The sequence below is a fragment of the Macrotis lagotis genome, chromosome X, assembly GCF_037893015.1.
Source record: "Macrotis lagotis isolate mMagLag1 chromosome X, bilby.v1.9.chrom.fasta, whole genome shotgun sequence".
NCBI lineage: Eukaryota > Metazoa > Chordata > Mammalia > Peramelemorphia > Peramelidae > Macrotis > Macrotis lagotis.
In genome coordinates this window covers 78,620,786-78,642,275 of record NC_133666.1, presented here as the reverse complement: position 1 = coordinate 78,642,275, position 21,490 = coordinate 78,620,786, and the positions used below count along the sequence as shown (strand labels likewise).

Sequence of the window (21,490 nt, the reverse complement as noted above, 5' to 3'; positions counted from 1 at the left end):
ACACACTTCTAATATACTAATACACAATTTCTTCCAACTTTCTCTGCCTAATTTTAATCCCAAGAAGACATTCACTTTTTTCACTCGTACCCATATGATCATGGGACCCGATGATTTTTCTGAGGAGAAAACTGAGGCTTACAGTGGTTAAGTGATTATTTCAGAGTCAGTAGTAAGGCCGAATTTAAATTCAAACTGTAAACACAAAGTATAATGCTATATCCACTGTTTCTCTTTTTTCTCTGCTTCTCTCTGATTTTATCTCTATATTTCTCTCTGTCTGTTTCCCTCTCTCACTCCCTTTCTCTTTCATTTTGTCTCTCCCTTTTTATTTCCTTCACTCTTTCCATCTCCCTCTTCTCTCTCCAGTCTCCTCAAAAGTTTTCCTTTCCTTGTCCCTATTCCCAGTCAGTTGTTGGGGATTCTTTCTTTGTTCTGTCTATATTTTTCTTTCTCTTTCTTTTTCTGTCTGTTTTGTCTTCCTTTGCCTAGTTTCCTTTTCTTTTTCAGTCTACCTCTGCCTTTCTCTCCTTCCTTCTTAAAATCTTTTTTGCCCTATTTTAATTCCTATTCATTAATCAGTGATCTTTTCTATTTTCTTTATCTCTAATATGATCACATATTTAAAGCTGGAAAAAACCTTTATCCTATAGAAGCAGACAGAGCCTTCGACCCTCTAACTGAATTGCCCAGGGGCAAACATTTATTAAATCTGTGAAATGGGATTTGGACTCAGGACTTCTAAGAACAGTTCACTAAGAAACCTAGCTGTATGACTCACATATTCCTCCTACTGCCCTGGTCAGTGATTCCATCTGTGGATAGCTCTCCTTCTGCTTTCCCTATTTACTCTTTTTTAAAAAATAAAATTTATTTAAGGCAATGGGGTTTGAGTGACTTGCCCAAGTCACACGGCTAGGCAATTATTAAGTATCTGAGACTGGATTTGAACTCTTGTTCTCCTGACTCCAGGACCGGTGCTCTATCCATTGTACCACCTAGCTGCCTCTCTCTATTTCCTCCTCTTTGACCTCAGTCCAAAGGGGACAGTCTTTTCTCTCTCTGGCACCAAGGCATCATGGAACTGAAGTTTCATTAGGCACCATCAAGTCCTTAGGTTGGCTAAGGAAAAAAAACTGAGACTGAGAGTGATTAAGTGACTTCTCCAGAGTAACAGACCTTAATCAGCAGCAGATGTAGGATTTAAACTCAATAAGCCAAACTCACATATAGTACTCTATTCACTATACTATCTAGTTGACTCCTGTGCTGGTCAAGGGACTCTTCCCTTTGCATCTCTCCCTCACCTGGGATCTCTTCTCTTTTCCTCATTTTCCTCCATAATTATCTCTTCCTTTACTATCTTCTTCACACTCTTGTGACTGTCTATGGGTATTTTTGTCTCTGTCTGGTTTCCTTTTTCTATATCATTGTCAGTCTATTTTTATCTCTCTATATCTCTTTAATTCTCCATGTCTATCTCATACCATTTTTTTCTGTCTCTGTTTCTTTCTCAATATTTCAATCCCTCCCTTTTTTTGTTTGTTTGTTTGTTTCTTTGTTTTTTGGCAAGGCAGTAGAGTTAGGTTACTTGCCCAACGTCACACAATTAGGGAATTATTAAATGTCTGAGATCAGATTTGCATTCAGGTCTTCCTGACTCCAGGGCTAGTGCTCTATTCACTGTGCTACCTAACTGCCCCAATCCCTCCTTTTTTCTCTACCTCCTCCTCAAAAGTTTCTTTTCCATTCTTCTAATTCCTGCTTGTTAATACCTGTTCTATTCTTTTTATCCTCCTCATCGGTATAATCAGTGATTTAGTCCTGGAAAGAAGCCTTGGGGCCATGAATTCTAAGAGAGGCTTAGATACTCTATCTGAATTACCCAGGGTCTGACATTTAATGAAAAGGTGAGGCAGGAATTTGAACTCATCATTCAGAATACTCAGAAGAGTCCAATAGGAGACATCTCTATTTTTGTCTACACCCTGCAGACACTTATTTATTCCTTTTTCTGGTCCTCAATTCTTTATTCCCTCTCTATTCCAAGGTTAATTACAAGTAGACATTGCTTTATTTCTTGGTCACCCAGAGGATCATAGACTTGGAGGGTCATTAGAAACCATCTAATCCAGCCCCATAAATTTAATGAGGATAAAATGGAGGTCGGTAGTGATTAAGTGACTTCTCCAGAATAACATAGCAGGTCAGTCACTATGGTTCATTTAAATTCAGAGTTAACTTCAAGGACACTGTTCTACTATTATGAGACCAGGCTGGTTTACTCTATGCTTGTGAGACCTCTGTTCTCATCTCTTCCTCCTTTTCCTCCATAATGGTCACTTTCCTCACTACATGGTCCTTGTGATGTGGTTCTCTCTTCCCCCCTCCCCCCTCCCCCTTCCCACTCCCATCTCTCTTTTCCTCCCTCTCCACTTTTAACTCTTTTTCCTTACTCTAATTCTCACTCAATTCTAACTTTTCTTTTTTATTTACTGTATCTTAATTATGATCAGGTTTAGAACTGGAAGCACTGCTTGGAATCCTTGATCCCACTTCATTATAGTAAAATAGTAGACAAGAACACCCATAGATACACCAACTGAATTACCCAGAGCAAAAGCTCATTTAGAATGTTAATTAGGATGTGCACAGATTATTCAGACTTCCAAGACTATCAAAAAATTTACCTAGGATATGTTTCCTCTACATAGTCCCCTTAATCCCTAAATGATCTCTTCCTGTGGACACTTGCCTCCATTTCCCTCTAATCATCAGTACCTGATTCCCCCTAACTCTGTCTCCCTCTATTCCAAGACTTATCCCAAGAGGACAATTTTTTTCTCTCTGTCAATCAGAGGGTCATTAAATACCATCAAGTACATCCCCAAAATTGAATGACATAAAAATTAAGGAACTTCTCCACAGTAAGACAGCTTGTCAGGACCTGATTTGGAATTGAAATTCAATCATCTCCAAGTATCCTGTTCCATCACTAGGACACTTTATTGCTTTCACCCATGAATCCCAAGGAGTCCAATCCCTTTACCTCTTATGGACTCTTTTATCAGTTGCTCAATATCTTCCAAAAGGCTATCATCCCCAATTGTATTGTTTATTAACAAGTGGGCCTCTCTCTCTCTCTCCCCACCTCAGGATACTTCCCTATTTTTCCCTCTCTGTCTCTCTGCTCCTATCTCTCTGTCTGCCTATGTTTCTCTTAATATCTCCCTACCACTCTCTGCTCTCTTTGTCTTTATCTTTCTGTCTCATGCTTTGTCTCTCTCAATATCTCCATCTCCTTTCCCTGCTTTCTCTTACCTTCTACTTACAATCTTTTTGTCCTTATTCTAAATTCCATCCAATAATAATAATTTATCTTTTTAACCTTATTATCATTAAGCGTATATATTTAAAGTTGGAAGGACCCCTAGGGGTCATTGAGTCCAACACTGTAATGTAACAAAAGACTCTAAGTGAATTTCCCCAAAGTCAACTATTTATTCTAAATGTTAACTAGGATTTGAACTCAACTCATTCTGAATTTCAAGAACAGTTCTCTAGAAGAACTGGGTATTTTGGTCTACATGCTCCCTTACTGCAGACCCTCTTACTTTCTATGGAAGCTTCCCTCTGTCTCCTCATCTTCAGTGCTTGATTCCCTCCAACTCAATCCATCTCAGTAGGTATTCAAGTTTAATACCAAGTAGACATCCCCTTCTCTCCCTGGATTCTAGAGGGTCATGGAAATGGAGGGTCTTTAGACACCACAAAATCCAGTACCATAAACTTACTACTGAGAAAACTGAGGCTGACAGTGGTTAAGTGACTTCTCCAGAACAGAGATTGTCAACAGCTGAGGTGATGTTGACCTCCCAGTATAGTGTCACCTCCAAGTATAGTGCTCTCACCACAATGACACCTACAGGGCTTGACCTACATTTGTTAGATATCTTTTCCCCTTACATCTCTCCTTTGCCTGTGGTCTCTTTACTCTGTTCCTCACTATCCTTCATACCATTATTCTCTTCCCTCATTCCTTCATTTATTATCAAAGCCTTCTCTTTTTCTTTTTATTTCTCTCACTTGGTCATTGTGTTTCTGTCTTCTTCTCTCTGGCTTTAGTTCTCTGAGTCTCTGCCTCTCTCTGTTTTTATCTCTATATCTCTCTTCCTCTGTCCCTGTTTTTTCTCTTAATCCAGTTCTATCTCTATTTCAGTCTTCCTGTCCCTCTCACTACATTTTCCTCAAAATCTTTTTTTCTTCCTATTATTTGCCCTGTAGGAGAATGACTTTTTTCTTTTTCTGTTTATCACTAATAAGATCATAGATTGAAAGCAGGAAGGAAGTGTAAGGACTACTAAGTCCAAATGCATTTAATTATAAGCGATAGAAACTTTCCCACTCCTAGTTAATTGTCTAGTTTCAAATGATTATAAACAATGTAAAATAAGATTTGAACTCAGATCCCCAAGATTTCTAAGGTTAGTCTAATAAATGACATATCTTTATGACAATACACATGCTTCCCTCTCCCCTTCCCAATTGTCCTTTTGTCTGTTCTATACCCTTTGATGTTCTATTTCCTCTCATTTTAATTTTCTTCTCCCAATCCAAGTCCACAAGGGAATTCTTTGTACTCTCTGATACCCAGAAAATCAAATAGCTTAAACATCATTAGACACCATCATATCCAGTCTCATGATATTATCAAAGAAAAAAAACTGAGGCTGACACAGTTTAATTAATTTTTCTAAAGTAAAAATATCAGCAGATGTTGTTGGGATATAAAATCTAAGAGTCCGTATGCTCTAACCATTAGGACACCAAGCTGGCTTACCTTGCAATTAAATGGTGTCCCTTCCTTTTAACATCTACCTGTCATCTATGGTTTCTAACCTTATTCCACAATTTTCTAGAAGATCTCTTCCCTCATTCTATTTCTCATTATCACATAATTCTCTCTCTTTGTCTTTCACTCTTAATAGCTCTTTCACTCACTATCATTCATTGTGGTCTTTTATCTGTATTCCTCAGTTTCTTCCATAATGGGCTCTTCCCTCATGCCCTTGCTCATGAGCTTGTGGTTCTATGAGAGTGAGTATCAGTCTGTCTCTACTGGTGTATCTGTGTTTTTCTTTATTTATCTCATTGCCTCTTTCTGTCTTTATCTCTACACATCCATCTGTCTCTCTCTCATTCCATTTCTTCCTTTTCCTCTGTCTTTCTCTTTCTCAATCCTTTCTTTTCTGCACACTTCTTCATTTCTTTTCTCTAATTACCACTCAATGATAAATGATCTTTTCTTTTGATCTCTATCATCAATAGGATCATAAATTTAGAGATGGAAGGAACTCTAGCAGCCCATTGAATCGAACTCAATTGCAATTTCAGAGGTCAGAGACTGACATTCTAACCAAATTCCACGATCAAGCACCTATTAAGAATGTTAGTGATGATTTAAACTCAGATCATTCAGACTTCCAAGATGAGTCCAGAGGGATATCTAGGTGTTTTGTTCTACATATTCCCATCAGTCCATATACATCCATTTGCTGTGGAGACTTGCCTCTGTCTCCTTCTCAAGCTCAATGGTTGATACCCCTTCTTTCTACTGCAAGGTTAATTCCAAGTGGACATCCTTTTGGATTTATAGAAACCAGAGGATCATAGAGTTGGACAGTCATTAGATATTAACTGATCCAGTGGAATAAAGGGACTGAGATAACACCTGAGGTTAACAGTGAATAAGGGACTAGTAAGATAGTTTGTCTCCTCTTGATCTGGAATTGATACTCAGTCAACTTCAAGTATAATGGTCAAACCATGAGGACACCTAGCTTGTTTGCCATACATTTTCCAGGGTTCTCTCCCTTTAGCATTTTTCACCTCCCTGTTCGGTTGATCACTCCATCTATATTTCTTTGCTCTTTATCAATTGACTTTCTTTCTTTTTACTCTGTTTTGCTCTGTCTCTCTCATCTTTGTATCTAATTCTCTTTCTCTCTCTGACCCTCCCTGATATTATCTTTCCTTCATCTGTAGTCTCTTATTTCTTTCTCCTTTTCCTCCAAAATGGGTTCTTCCATAACTCCCTTGATCATTATCATGTGGTTTTTCTCTCTCTTCTATTCCTTATTTTATGTCTTTCTGGGTTTCTCTTAATATCTCACTGCCACTATCTGCTGTTAATGCTTTATCTCTTTTTCTCGCTGAATTTCTCACTCTTTTCTCACTCTCACCATCCTCCCTCTATCACCCATCAAAAGTCTTTTATCTTTTTTTAAATTACCACCCCATAAATAAGAGGTTTGTCCTTAATCCCCTATATTCATACATTTAGAGATGCAAATAATCCTAGAAACCATTGAGTCCAATTCTATTGAATTAAACATAAGAGAAAAGCTTAGATAGTATAACTGAATTGTCCAGTGTCAAATATACAGAATGTTAGTTAGGATTTGAACTCAAGTTGTTATGATATTCAAGAAGAGTCCACTAGGAGATCTAGCTATTTTCTTCTACGTGTTTCTCTCACTGTACGTGCTTCTATTTCCTTTGGATGCATCTTTCTTTCATCTTCTCATGATCAATGTATGATTGCCTCTAATTCTCTATATATATCCATTAGAAGATTAAATTCAAGTAGGCATCCTTTTCTCTCTGTGTAATTCATAACATTGGACTTCAACACTGTTAGAAATCACTAAACTTATTTAATTAAAAAAAAGTAAGTCTGACAAGATTTTAGTGAATTCTCCACAATATCCAAGTTTTGCCAGCAGTCAATTTGGGTTTTAAAACCAAATAATCAGTTCCAAGCATAGCACTGTAATAGGACATCTTCCTGGATTACTCTACAATTGATAGATTTCTCTTCCCTTTACACCTCTCCTTCAACTGTGATCTCTTCTTTTTTCCTCCTTTTACTGCAAAATGACCTCTTCCATCACTCTATTATTCCTTAACATGTGTTTTTTTCTTTTCTCTCTGTTTCTCTTACCATATCATTTCTTTCATTGTCTCACAGTAACTGTCTCTTTCCGTCTCCTCCTTCTTTTTGCCTCCTCCCCAAAAGTATTTTTCTCCATATTCTAACTTTCACCCATTAATATGTGGTCTTTTCTCCCCTTTCATCACAATTATGTTATATTTAGAGATAGATTTAACAGTAGAGACCATTGAGTTCAATTTTACTATAGTATCACAGAATAGAGAAGCTTAGCACTCTAACTGAATTTCTGAGCCCCAAATATTCAGAATGATAACTAGGTTTTTGACTCAATTCATTCTGACTTCCTTGCTATTTTCCTATACATATTTCTCCCACTGTGCACACTTTGATTTCCTGTGGAGCCTTACCTCTATTTTCTTATCCTTGATTCTCTATAACTCTATTAGAGCTTAATCTTAAGGGACAGCTTTTCTCTTTTTGAAATCCAGAGGGTCATAGAAGCACCATAGAGGCACCATCAAATTCCACCCCAAACAGAGAATGACAACATTTAAGTGATTTCTCCAGAGTAAGAAAAATCTTTTAGCAAAAGCTGTGTTGGAATTTAAATTCAATGAGTCAACTCCAAGGAGAGCACTCTCATCAGTACGGCACAAAGCTGCCTTCTTCTTTAGCTTCCAGGTAGTTCTTCCCTTTCTATGTCTCCCTTACTTGTGATCTCTTAATTCTATTTTCATTGTCTTCCATAATGTTCTCTTCCCTCTCTCTTGTTCTTTTCTAAGTGTCTCTTTTTCTTTATCTGTCTGTGTCTCTCTTCTGTTTCTCAATTATTAGATTTCTCATTTTATCTCACTGACCCATTCTGCATTTCTTTCTCTTTCTCACTATCTTCTTCACTCCCTCCTTCCTCAAGAGTTTTTTTTCCTTGCTCTCATTCCCACCCAATAAAAAGTGATCTTTTGTTTTTCCTTCCATAACTAATAGGATCATAGATTTGGAACTAGGAGAAACTTGGGGACCATTGAGTTAAATGTGATTATATTATTCCAGAAGAAACAGAGGTTTAGACAACCTATGTGAATTGCCCAGACCTAAAAAGAATTAGGATTTGAACTCAGCTCATCCTACTTTCCAAGAATAGTTCCCTCAGAAAACTTGCTGTCCATTGACACCTTTCCCCTAGCTTCTCTCCAACTCTGTCTCTCACACAAATTTTCTAACGGGATTTCTTTTTTTCTTCCCTCTTCCACTGGGTCATCTCATAACATGACTTGTCTGTGTGTGCATCAGAATGAGAACTGAAATAGTCTGGACTCGAAGGAAGTGACCTCAGAAGTAGAGCAGTACAGTTATGGCAAAAAGTCAGTGAAAATGAATATAGTTGGGTGAAAGCATCATATTAAAGGTACAACAAGGAGGACAATGTCACTGCATCCCAGAGTTAATGGGGGATTGAAGTAGTATAAGTAACTGGAAATGCAGAAAGGAAAAGTTGTGAAGGGATTTGCCTTCCAAAGAGAATATTTTACATCTGATACTGAAGGCCATAGGGACTCACTGAAGTTTATTGGGGGTGGGGGTCATATGATAGAATCTGCACTTTAGGAAAAGTAATCTATTGACTCATTGAAAGGTGGATGGGAGTGGGGAAACTTGAGGCAGGTAGAACCACTATTGCCAAAGCCAAGGTATGAAGTAATGAGGCCCTGAACCAGAGTGGGAGCTGGGGCAGGTGTATTCAAGAGAAGTTAGGAAGACCTAATTCTCTGGTTTTTTGACTCAGATTAAACCAGAATGGCTCCTGCAAACCAAAGAAATGTCTCTTTTCCCACTCACATTCACTACTTTCCCCTTCCTTCTTTCACTGCTCCTTTTTTTAATCTCTGCAATCTTGTCTCAGACTACTATCAAAACTAATTGCCTTTAATTCACTGGATCTCTCCTCTCCAAATTTAGCACATTTTTCTCATACATCTCAAATTCAATGCAAAGCTTTATTGTTCTAGGATCAAAATTGAAACTTCAAAGTTTAGTTTCTCTAATCATCAAGAAAAATGCTTCCAATGTGGTTTGTTCAGCAATTCCTTTCAGTTAAATGACTCTCAGAAGACCACAGGAGTCAGATAATTTACTTTCCCAAGATGAAATTGCTTATTCCCTTATTCCCTTTTGTTTTCTAATTAAACAAGTCTCTTCCTTTCCAAGAAGGAATGCACTAGACTCATCTTAAACAACAGATAATGCCACAAAAATTCTAATTTCATGCCTCCCTTATATTTTCACCATTTTTGGAATCATTGAAGACAAAACTTGTAAACTAACTCCAATTCCATTAAGGGCTGAAAATCATTTGCGCAGTGAAATCACATTCTCTACATAAAAACAATAAATCCTTCAGTTATAGAGCTTAGGGTAATTTTCTCTCTTTCTCTCTATGCCTCCCCTTCACAAGTTATATCTAAGTTGTACAGAATTAGGAATGCAGAGAAAAGACTCTGTCCTTTGAACTTTTTGAAATTGGTAGAGGAAAGCTCTCACTCTTTTCCTTCTTTTCCTTAGACTGATCAGACCACCAGAAAAAGATCAGTTCACATACAAGGTCACAAAATACAAACTGGGTTGACATAATATACTCTGTATTACACATAATAACCCAGTGAAAGTACAACTCTGCTCCTTCTCTCCTAAAGTCTCAGAACACAAGATCTACCATGGTTTCAAGCTCCATTTTCATAGGCATAAGAAGATCTGACAAAAGACAATTTTGAGGCAAGAATTGATCTAGGATCATTGGTGGCTTTGTTGGTTCCTTATCTGGTCCAAACTCTCCACAGGCTGAACTGGTGCTTCGCTCCACAGAGGCTATGCTACTGGAGAGTTTACAGACGGAAAGATTCTGCATATAATAGACAAAGGGATGTACTGGGTCCTTGGGTTAGGTCAGGAAACAGTGATTGTCTGGGACTCTCTCTGTGAGGAGATCTATCCAGCAGCCTCATTCAGGTCTTCACAGGCCTTTTGCCTCATAACAGGTTTGGGCTTATACATTCACTCAAACAATCACTGGCCATTTCCATTCATACACGCATGCAGCCCAATCATATACGCTTTTCTATTCATTTCTTGATGGGATGAAGTATTTTTTTTTAGGTTTTTGCAAGGCAAATGGGGTTAAGTAGCTTGCCCAAGGCCACACAACTAGGTAATTATTAAGTGTGTGAGACTGTATTTGAACCCAGGTACTCCTGACTCCAAGGCCGGTGCTTTATCCACTACGCCACCTAGCTGCCCCCGGGATGAAGTATTTTCCTTGGGGTCAAGGAGCTAGAGGCGTCTATCTTCAATCTTGGATCCAGTTCTTAGACTGACCAGGAAAGTGAATTGTTGTTTCCTTTGAGGAATGAGTTTCCCACATCCAGATTTTGCTTTTTATTTTTCCTAAGAAAAATCTTGGGAAGTAGCTATGGCTACAAAGACGGATAGTCCTAGACTTGGTCAATGATAATAAAAAAGACAAGACCTTACTTATAAAATCCAATAATCTAACTGAAGCATCATCTTTTCTATGTGTTTCACTGGTCTCCTTGGACCAAAGAAATTTAGGTAAAATGACTGAAAACCAAAGGATTATGGAAGGCTGGAAATGTACATAAAAGATTTATCATATATGTGCTCTAACACTCCAGGATTTTCCATTCCTTCACCAACTCAGAGTGAATCACACTAATCATCCTTCAAACCCGAAATTGTTGAATCATTCTCTCAATTTCTTGGTGAAAGTACAACAGTTAGCAATCCAGTGACCTTAGATCAAAGAAAGGGTGGCAAACTGAAAGCAATGTTGGTTGTTGTTACTGTTGTCCTTCCTTTCTTTTTGAAAAGGACAGGTGACATTCTGATGTGGGGGTCAAATATTGAGTGATGGGTCATATACTGACTTGTGATTGAATTGTATCTAAATGTGACAGTTACAGAAATGTATCATTCTCACTGACTCTTCCAGAGTTATCTAAGTCCCATTGCAAAAGAAAAGTCACGACAACCAGGGAATCACTGGGAGGCAGCATGACCTTGGCGAATTTGATGTCTAATTAAATTCTAAGACCTCCCTGCCTGCTTCAGCTTCCTTCATGGTCATTGGAACAAATCTTCTCAACTGCCATTCCACCAGGGGAAGTCTTCATCTGTTTTAGGCTATAATCCCTGACCTCACTAACAGGTTTAAGGTCTCTCAGTTACCTTCCACCTGGCTTATCCTTATACTTGCCTGCTAAAGAAGGCCAATCTCCATGAGAAGGAGCTATAGCTTTCTAAGGAACAAATTTGTGTTTTATAACATTTTAGGCATTCAGAATTCCAAGGCAAAAAGCAACAACCTACAGGCATTTCACAAGTGAGGGACAGGGAGAGAGTTTAATGAGGAGAAAAGGGGAAGGGGGAATTTGGAAGGAAACTAAAGGATTTATTTGTTATCTATTGCCAAAGCTTGCCCAGTTTTCCATCTTCACATCTCTAACATATGTCACCTCTGTCCTTTGACACTGCTACCACTTTGGGATAGTTCCTCATCATCTCATACCAGGACTTTTAAAAGAGCCTTTTGGCTGCTCTTTCTGCCTTCATTTTCACCTTACTCTGCTACATCTTCTATTCAGCTGTCCAAATACCCAAGTCCAACCATGGAACTCTACTATGCAATGACTTCCAGTCTCCAGGATGAAATGAAAAAACCCTGTAGTTGCCATTCAAAGACATTCCTAATTGGCCACCTTTCCAGTCTTCTTTCACCTTGTACTCTCCTATTCTCATACATTGTGGTCCAGTGACATTGTTCCCAGAACAAGATGCTCCATCTTCTGACTCTGACCATTGTTACTGGATGTCCTCTATGCCTGCAATGGTTTCCATTCTTATTAAAGCTTCCTTGGCTTCCTTCAAGTACCACCTGATATTCTCCCTTCTACAATAAATTCTTTTCCAGTCTCCCTTAATACAAAAGCTTTCCCAATTCTAATGTATAATGTATCTATCTGGTTTGTACATAGTTGTTGACATCTTTTCTCTACCATTAGACTGAGAGTTCCTGGAGAGCAGACTCCTTTTGACTTGACTTTACATTTTGTAGGTGCCAAATCTATAGTGGGTGATTAATGAATGTTGACTGATTGGAGGAAGAATATTCTCTACCAGGAGATAAGTGGAAGGGACCAAACATTATTAAGACTGAGAATGAAATAATTGTGAACAAACATGCATGATCTCTTATCCAAGGACAGCAAGTATTGATTACAACAGTGGATAAGACTTTGACTCTGATCTTGCAGAGGTCGGGAATTTTCTAATATTATGCCACTCAGGTTGTAGGGGATTTCTACATTTCTAGGCCATTGAGAAATGGCTAAAAGGTTGTGGTTCCTATTCCAACACACACACAGGACACCAGGTTCCCGGGACTTCCTTTCCTTTGACCATCACAGCACTAAGGTCATTAGATACTATCAAATACAGCCATGTGATTTTACTGAGGAGAAAACTGAGGCTGACAGTGGCTAAGTGACTTCTTTAGGGTCTGGGTTTCAGCAGACAAGGTAGAATTTAAATTCAAACTGTCAATGCAAAGTATTCATTATAAAACCTCACACTTTTTGTTTCTGGTTTTCTTTTGGAGTCTCTGTTTCTCTTTCATATTTTCTCTTTGTCTCTATCTGTCATTTTTCCCATATCTCTCTTTATCTTTTATTTTGTCTCTCCCACTCTCTTTCCATCTCCCTTGTTCTCTCCTACCATCGTTTTCAAAAGCTTTCCTTTTTTAGCTCCCATTCCCACCGTGTAATTGGGGGTCTTTTCTTTTTTAATCTATATTTTTCTTTCTTGACAGTCTCTGTGAGTCTCTTTTTCGTTGCCTAGCCCCCTTTCTTTTTCAGGCAACTCTGCCATCAACTCCATCCTCTTCAAAAGATTTTGCTTTTCATTACTCAAATCCTACCTCATTTATCAGTGATCGTTTCTTTTTTATCTTTATCATCACCCTGATCACAGATTTAGAGCCAGAATGAACCATAGGGTTTACTGAGTCCAACTGCATTATCCTATAAAGGCAGAGAGAGTCTTAGACCCTCTTACTGAATTGCCCAGGTATAATTACTTATTACAACTGTGTAACAGGATTCGAACCCAAAACTTCTAAGAGCAGTCCACTAGGAAGCCTAGCGGTGTGACTCAGAATCCTCCTACTCCCCTTCCCAGTGGTTCCATCTCTTTATATTTCTCCTCCTGAATACTCCCTTCAACTCTGATCTGGCTTCAATCCTAGAGGGAGCCTTTTCTCTTTTCTGGTCACCTTAGTTAAGAGTGTAAGTGACTTCTCCAGAGTAATCGATCTTGTCTGTAGTTGATGTGGGATTTAAATTCAAGGAGACAAATCCTGCATAATACTCTGTTCACTGTCAAAGTAAATTGACTTCTACGCTGAGCAGGTAGCTCTTCTCTTTGCATATATCCCTCCCCTGGGGTCTCTGTTCTACTCTTGATTTTCCTCCTTAATGGCCTCTTTCCTCATTTCCTTCTTGTTCACACCCATGTGGTTGTCTATTTTTCGGTGTCTTTGTCTCTGTCTTTCTTGCTGGATATGTGTCTGGTTTCGTTTTTCTGTATCATTGCCACTCTAATTTCATCTCTCTGTAATGCTTTGATTCTTTGTATCTATCTCAGTTCATTTACTGTTTCTGTCTCAGTAACTCAGTCCCTTCCTTTTTCAATCCTCTCTCCTCTAAATCTTTATTTCCCCGCTTATTTTAATTCCCTTTGGTAATACATGATCTATTCTTTTGTTCCCTATTATCAATATGTTCAAAGATTTGGGACTGGAAGGAACCCTTGGGTCCATGTGGTCTAAGAGAGGCTTAAACACTCCACCTGAATTGCCCATGATCACTTATTAAAACTGTGAAGCAGGCATTTGAATTCAAGACATTCAAAATGCTCAGCAGAGTCCACTACAGCACCTCACTTTTTTCTATTCACATGCCCCCGCCCTTCATCCTGGCATCTCCCCAACCACAACTTTCCATTTCTTGCAGACACTTGTTTCTGTCTTCTTCTGCTCCCCTGTTCCTGATTCCCTCTGTCTCTCTAATTCCAGCTTCATTACAAATATACATTATTTTTCTCTCTTGGTCACTGAGAGGATCTTATGTGTGAAGCACTTACCTTTGGCAGGCCTGGAGAATGGAGGAGATGACATGGTTGAAGTGTCTGCAGGCCACGAAACCCACCTGTCCAAGCTCTTCCCTTCAGGATAGGTCTCTCCTCAGACAGCTGGAGTCACCCAACAGTGGCAGTCCCCTTCGGACCCAGCAGAGGCAGCGAGTATTCTTATATTCTTTGAATGATTGACTCTACCAGGTCAGGTTGCCTTGCACCCCAAGAACCCTGTGTTCAGGATACCAGCCATCCACTCATCAGCCTTCCTGCTTGGGTCAAGGAGCTTATCCACCTGCCCAAAACACCCATGAGGGTACCACCAAGGAGCAGAGCAAACAATGGGTATGTAGTGGGACTTCTCACCACCTTCCAGCAAGAGGGAAAACAAGGTCAAGGAGGAGCCACAACCTTGAAGTGTTGTGGACTTGACTGAGGTTGCCATTTCTGAAGGGGGATTGAGACTGAGGGGTCTGGAGCAGGATGCTAAGGGATTCTCCCCCTTCCTGAATGAGCATGTGGTTCCCGGGGTTTAGGAAGTGGAGACCCCAAATCCAAAGTCCCCTAGTGACAGGTTCCCTGAACCAATGCACTGGTGGAGGAGACCCTCTGCTGAAAGTTCTGGATACATAGCATGATGGTTGCATTGAGGATCCCACCCAGCATGTTGAGAATGGGAGACCTGTGGGCCATAGTCATCAGGACACATATGAAAAGGGTTGAGGATGGCATCCTTGTCATTATTACTTTGTCCATTTCCTGTACCTGCCCCTCTCCACACCTTGCTCAGCCAGGGATAATGACACCCTCTTTCCCTTCTTCTGCAGCGACATTTCCTCCCCAGTCCAACCATTCCAACATGTATGCTATTTTTCCCCTGGTCAAAGAATGGGGCAGCAGCAGGGAGCACAAAGTCATCTCCCCCACTTCTGTGCCTTCAGTCGAACCCTATGATGAGTGGAGGGGTCCCATGCAGATTGCTTCAGAGGCCCCAGACACCAAGACTAAGAACAAACAATTGAGCAAAGTGAAGGTGGAGGAAGACCTGGTCGAATTCTCGTGTGCCCCCTTGCCCCAGGACTTCCCTTGTCCAGGCGATGTGAGGAGGGCAGAGGTGAAGATGGAAAAGAACTCAATCATCCAGGACTTGGTACTGTTGTGGCATGTGACATTGAGAGCTCAGGAGCCAACCTGGGCTGGGGACTTTGGAGAGAAGTCCCCCAAGATCTTGCTGAAGCTTAAGGTGCACTGGGCACGTGAACACCAGGCACCTGGATACCAGGCAATTCTATGTACCCCAATCTCCCCACCCTCAACAGTAAAGGAAGCCCTCTGCCATAGCCAATGTTTCCGCCGCTCAGATGGCAGTGCTGATTGCCCAGTAAAACCATGAGAGCCAGGTGGAAAGGAAGTGGTGAAGAAGGGCTATTTGGACCCTAGTGCCCTGTAGTGAGTGGGAGATCCCTGGGGGAGGGGACCCTAGTGGGAAATCCCTGGGGGACTCCATCCAAGCTCTCATCAAATACAGAGACAGTTCTGCCAAGGAGACCTCTGCCTGACCTGGAAGTGGCAGGAAGAGCCCTATTTGACTGACTGTCTACATGAAAAGGGGCCTTTCACAGCTAGGTACCACTAGAGTCTCACAATTACTCTGCCACCAAGGTGGAAAAAAACTAGGGTGGGACCCTGAGAGACCAGAAAGTGCTAGGTCCTTGGGAAGGGAGAGGACTGGGTCCCACAGTGAGGTAGAAGGAAGGTAGCTCCTTGTGGGCATCACAGGTGCAGAGGCCCTCCCAGAAGGACAGTGGGGGCGGCAATCTGGGCCCAGCCAGGCTGACCAGGACTGTCCTCTATCCCTTAACAAAATCAAAGTTCACAGTCTCTCAGATGAGTAATACGGAGAAGACTGAGGCTGGCAAGGCAAGGCCTCCTGTGGGAAGGGTGGCTGGAGGTGGAACAGGACATGTTCCTCAGAGAAATGAGGACTTGGCTCTGACCCATCCCTCTGGTTGTGACACAAATGGCCTCAGTACTGACCTTGCAGTGACAGGGTCAGACCTGCCTGGTTCTGGGCCTGAGTGTGCTGAACCAGGTATCCACCTTGCTGCACATCCCTGGCTACCATGAACTGGTAGTCTTCCATGTGGTTAGTAGGCCATCCCTTTGACTTAGGCCCCACTTCCCTGAGCGAAGGCAGGCATCCAGCTTTCCCCCCTGGTATGGGGTCTCTATTCCTTTCCCCTTTGTTATGGGGTATCTGCTTTTCAGTTTCCCAGGGTCCCTCAAGCAGGGCAGCTGGTAGTGATCCCAATGAACACTTGCCCCCTGTTGCTGAGTTGATGTAGTGGGCACCCCCTCCATAATTCACCAGCTACCCCCCCACAACCCGAAGCTCCCCCAACAAGCTCATCAGCTCCAGCTGGTGTCTCACAAGTAGTTGCTAAGGCAATAGGAGAGATCCATCTTGCAGGAGGCCTGGAGCTGCAGAGGAAAGTCCAGGTGGTGGAAAGTTCACAGGTCAAGCAGTGAGTGGAGATGGAAGAGAAATTCCAGGCACAAGCCAGAGAGTAGCCAATAGGGTTTCTCCTCCTTTGGTTCAAGACTTAACATTTGAAGCTGCTGTCCTCTTACCTAGCACTTCCAAGTCCTACAGCTATTCTGTGAACCCCCAGCCTTATTCCCTTGTGCCTCACCTGTGTAAGGGTTCAGAACCAATGTGATCTAGAAATTGGAGGAGACCCCTAAGGCACCAGCTTACTCTGACCCCACCACCCCTAGATCTCACCCTCCTAGTCCTCCTTCAGCTTCCCTACCCATGACTCCTGCCTTACCCCAAAGAGAAAACTCTGGAACACAAGATTTGGAATTAGAAAAAGAAACCTACAGCCTCCTTCAAGACAGGTTTCCAGAGATTCCTCCAAGATATTCATTACAGTTCCCTCCCACTTCATTTGGGAGGCATCACCCATATCTCCTCCAGCCCACAGTAGCTCCTGAAGCAGATGGGTTGGTTCCTGATGTACCATTACCTGCTGAGGGTCTTGAACACATGGAGCTGTCCTGGGAGGATTAGCCCCTTCATTTGACCCCATCCAAAAGAACAGAGCTTCTCTAGGTCAGCCCCAAAGAAGAGCCCTTGGAGGAGAAGGTGAAGTTTGTGTTGGAAGAATGGAAGAAGGTTAGGACAAGCTCCTTGAGCCAAACTTGAGCCACCCAATCCCCTGTCCTCAGCTAGACTAGCCCAGAACAGGGACCACTGTAGTCATATGCCATAGCTGGGTGAGTCATTTAACTCAATGGAGCATGCGTTTTAGGAGATTCAGTATAGTCCACTAGAACATCAGGTTGGGTCTTGCATATCTGAAGTTGAAGATGAGACTCTGGATGAGGTTTCTTTCAGTCTAGAGGCTTGTTACATTGACAGAGATTATAAAGGCCCATTAGATAAAGATGAGGAAGACCTCCCAGAAGGGGAACTGACCGAGGAGTCAAATGAATAGCAGAGCAAGCTACTGCCCAGTGGCCCTCCAAATAGTGTGGAAATGTGGGATAGGGAATCTGGTCCTATGGAGAAAGAGTTCTTCATCCTACCAGCAGAGCAGGCAGCCCCCAGAACCAAGAAAAACCTGACAACTCCCCACTCTGGACACCAAGCCCAATGGTCCATTGTATGGTATGAACGCATTGATGGCCACAGAAAGTTCCCAAATGTTGGTGGTGTCACCAGAGCCCTGGGAAACTTGGAGGTGCCTGGGACCCTGTCCTTGGAGTAGAACTTCTTCGAAGACATCACTCTGCTGAGTGAGATTTCTGAGTTAGAACCAGAAAAGAGGACACAGGAAGTTGAAAATTGAGAGAACTGTCCTGTGTGACCCACCCTTGAAAGCTTGTTAGCTGCCAAGACCTATATGTCATTGTAGATGCTCTACAATCCATTCATTTAAAGACCATCAAGTTGCTGGGAACTGAATCCTAATAGGAGCTGTAGCTGGATATAGATAAAGGGTGAACCAACGTACTCTATCATGTCTGCCATAGTCAACATAGATGAAATGGAACTAAATTACAGGAAAGACTGGTTGAGCTCCAGTGATGATACAAGAAGGAACAGGAGTAGATGAAGCTACAGAGGTGCAGAGAGTCCAAGGAAAAACATGAAGAGAAAAGTAGAACCTTGGTGCAAAGAAGGTCAGGGAAATGGAAGCATGGATAGAGTACTCTTGGAGTAAGAGTACTTTCCTCCGGAAAAATGGAAGAGTTTTCTTGAGTGGGATGGTGAGCAAGTCTTTGATGCATTTAGAAGGCTCTGAGAAGGGATGTGCAACAGACACAAAGATCAGTCCCTGAGGACAAAGATGTTGTAGATAGTGGAATTGGGAAAGGAATGGGGAGCCACTAGAACTGCGATGAGCATGAGGCCACATCTGGCCATCCATGGAGCTGAAGGTCAAGAAGAAGAAGGTGGTCAGTGACCAGGAGCAGCTGGCAACTAAGTAGGAGAGGGCCCTGTCCCTCTCCAAGCAATAATAGATGAAGGCACCCTACAAGTTTTCATACAGTTCTGGGGGAGGCAGAAAAGTCATGGTGTTAGTGTTAAGTTTATATCTTCCCGTCTTCTCTAAAACACTCAGAGAAGCTAAAAAGTTTGCTGCCAAAATGAAGTTGGGGGTGGAGCCAAAAGTCAAATGTCAGCTAAAAGTTTCCACTCACCTGTGATATCAGAAATGAGCAGCTACTCCTATAATACAGACTTAGAGGAAGATGATGAATTTGGGAGGGATGAGTGGCATTCCCAGGCTCCAACTCCCAGAAGAGACCTTCCAGTCTCTACATCTCAGTGGGCAAGAAAAGAGCAAGTGGGCTGGAGGTCTCAATTCAACCCAGAGGTGTGTGTCTGCCACCAGAGCTCTCAAGACTAAGAATAGCATGGGGAAAGCATCATTTGGTTTGATATTCTGAGAAGCCAAGGCTAGATCTTCCTTCAGTTCCTTTTCTGAGAACTCATTTGATCACGGTGACTAGCTGAAAACACAAATATACCTTCCATGTTTTATAGAGAAAGGGAAAAATAAAAGAAAGGATAGAGACAAAGAGAAACAAAATGATGGAGAGAAAGAAAAATGGAGAGAGATTTGAGAGAGCAAGAGAGACTGAAAGAGAGGGCATTACCAAGTTGAGAAGTCCTCTTTGTTCTTGGAAGCAGAATATTTTTTGTTTAAATTTGTTTAAATTTGTATTTGCATCATTGCAATAATATTATTAGCTGACTGTTTTAGAGCTTTTATATCAATTGGTTTTTAATTTTCACCTTTCTCCATTCCCTCCTTGCCTCCTCCCCTTCAAGTTCCCTGACTTCTCTCCAAACCACTCTCAAAATGTTTTTTTTTTTTGACTTTGTCTTGTGATTGGCATGGTCTTTATAGAGGTTTCCAGAGGAGATTTTTGTAAATGCAATACTTCTATGTGGGCTTGTGACTTGATGTTTGTGCTAGTATGTGGGGTACTATGTTAAATATTCCAATTTCATTTATAACTTAAAAAACCTGAGTCTGACACAGATTAAGTGACTTTTTCGAAGTAAGTCAGTGACTGAAGGGACATAACATCTAAGAGAAGGTATGCTCTAACCACTAGGACACCAAGTGGGCTTGCCTTACAGTTATGTAGTGTTCCTTCTTTCTTATGTCTATCTATCACCTTTGTTCTCTTACCCTAATGTACATTTTACTAAATTAATGGTCTCTTCCCTCAATCCCTTTCTCATTTTCATATAATTACCTGAGTCTTTACCTCTCAAAATGTCTTTCACTTATCACTCACTTTCACTATCAATGACTCTCTCTCTCTCTCTCTCTCTCTCTCTCTCTCTCTCTCTCTCTCCCTATGTCCCTCTCTCTCTCTTTTATCTTTCTTGCTAACTTTATCTCTTTACCTCTCTGTCTTCTGTGTGTCTGTCTGTGTTTCTTTCTCCATCTCATCTCTATCTTCTCCTCCAGAGATGTTTCTCCTTACTCTAATTTCCATCCAACAGTAACTGAACATTACTGGATCTCCTTTCCTGTCTATATTCCTATTTTCAGAGCTGAATTTAACCCTTGCAGCTCTTGAGTACAGATTTCTGAAAGTAACAAAAGAGAAGCTTAATAACTCTGTCTGAATTGCACAATGTCATATATTTATCCAGACACTTGAATAGGATTTGAACTCAGGACATTGTGACTTCCAAGAATAGTCCTCTAGGACAATTATGTATTTTGATCTACAGACTCCTTTCAACAGACACTTCTATTTTCTGTGGATGTTTTCTTCTCTCTTCATGCACAATACCCAATTCCCTCTACATCTATCTCTGTCCATTTCAAGCTTAATCCCAAGTGGATACCCTTTTCTCTCTCTCTGGCACCCAGATGATGGGGAGTTGGAGTTTCATTAGGCACCCTCAAACCCAACCCCATAAAGTTATTAAAGGGAAATTGTAGGTTGCCAGGGCTATGTGACTTTTCCAGAGGAACAGGGCTCATGAGGGGCTCTGATGGGATAAAAACTCAATGAGGGAATTCCAAGTAGACATTACTCTAACCCCCATCAACCTACAAGGTTTGTTCTCTACTTGCCAGGTGCCTCTTCCCTTTGCATATCTCCATTAACTCTGGTCTCCTGTGTTCCTCAGCTTCCTCCATAATGGTCTCTTCCCTCACCCCTTGCTCCCTATCTTGTGGTTCTATGTGTGGTTTTCTATGGTTTTCTCTATCTCATTGCCACTTTCTAACTTTAAATATTAATCTAGCTCTCTCTCATCCTGTTTCTGCCTTTGCCTGTTTGCTTCTCTTTCAGTCCTTCCCTTTTCCCCTAGTTCTCTCTCACTCCTCTAAAGCTTTATTTCCTTTCTCTATATAACACTTGGTGATAATTAGTTGTTCACATTCTATCATTAATAGGATCATAAATTAAGAGTTGGAAGGAACTCTAGGGGTCATGAACTTAACAGAGGACAGAGACCACCACACTGAGCTGCCCATGGTGAAGCACTAACAAAGAATGTTAAGGAGGATTTGTACTCGAATCATTTGGACTTCCAAGATGGGTCCACGGGAATATCTAGCTCTTTTATTCTATATATTCCCATCAATACACACTCATCCATGTCCTATGGACACTTGCCTCTGTCTTCTTCTCACCCTAAATGTTCACTTCCCACAAATTATTTCCCTGTTTTGCAACATTATTTCCAAGCAGAAATCCTTTGGAATCTTGAATCTAGAGGATCAGAGTTGGAAGATCAGTAGACCCCAACAAATCTGGCCCAACAAACTAATGGATATAAAAAGTGAATTT

General features: G+C 41.2%; 2 pseudogenes; both read left to right on the top strand.

Annotated features, from left to right (window-relative positions):
* LOC141498716 (trinucleotide repeat-containing gene 18 protein-like) overlaps positions 1-15,390 on the top strand; it is a 141,404-nt pseudogene extending 126,014 nt beyond the window's left edge.
* Positions 15,391-15,516: 126 nt separating this feature from the next.
* LOC141498715 (trinucleotide repeat-containing gene 18 protein-like) lies at positions 15,517-19,177 on the top strand (annotated as a pseudogene).
* Positions 19,178-21,490: the final 2,313 nt, after the last annotated feature.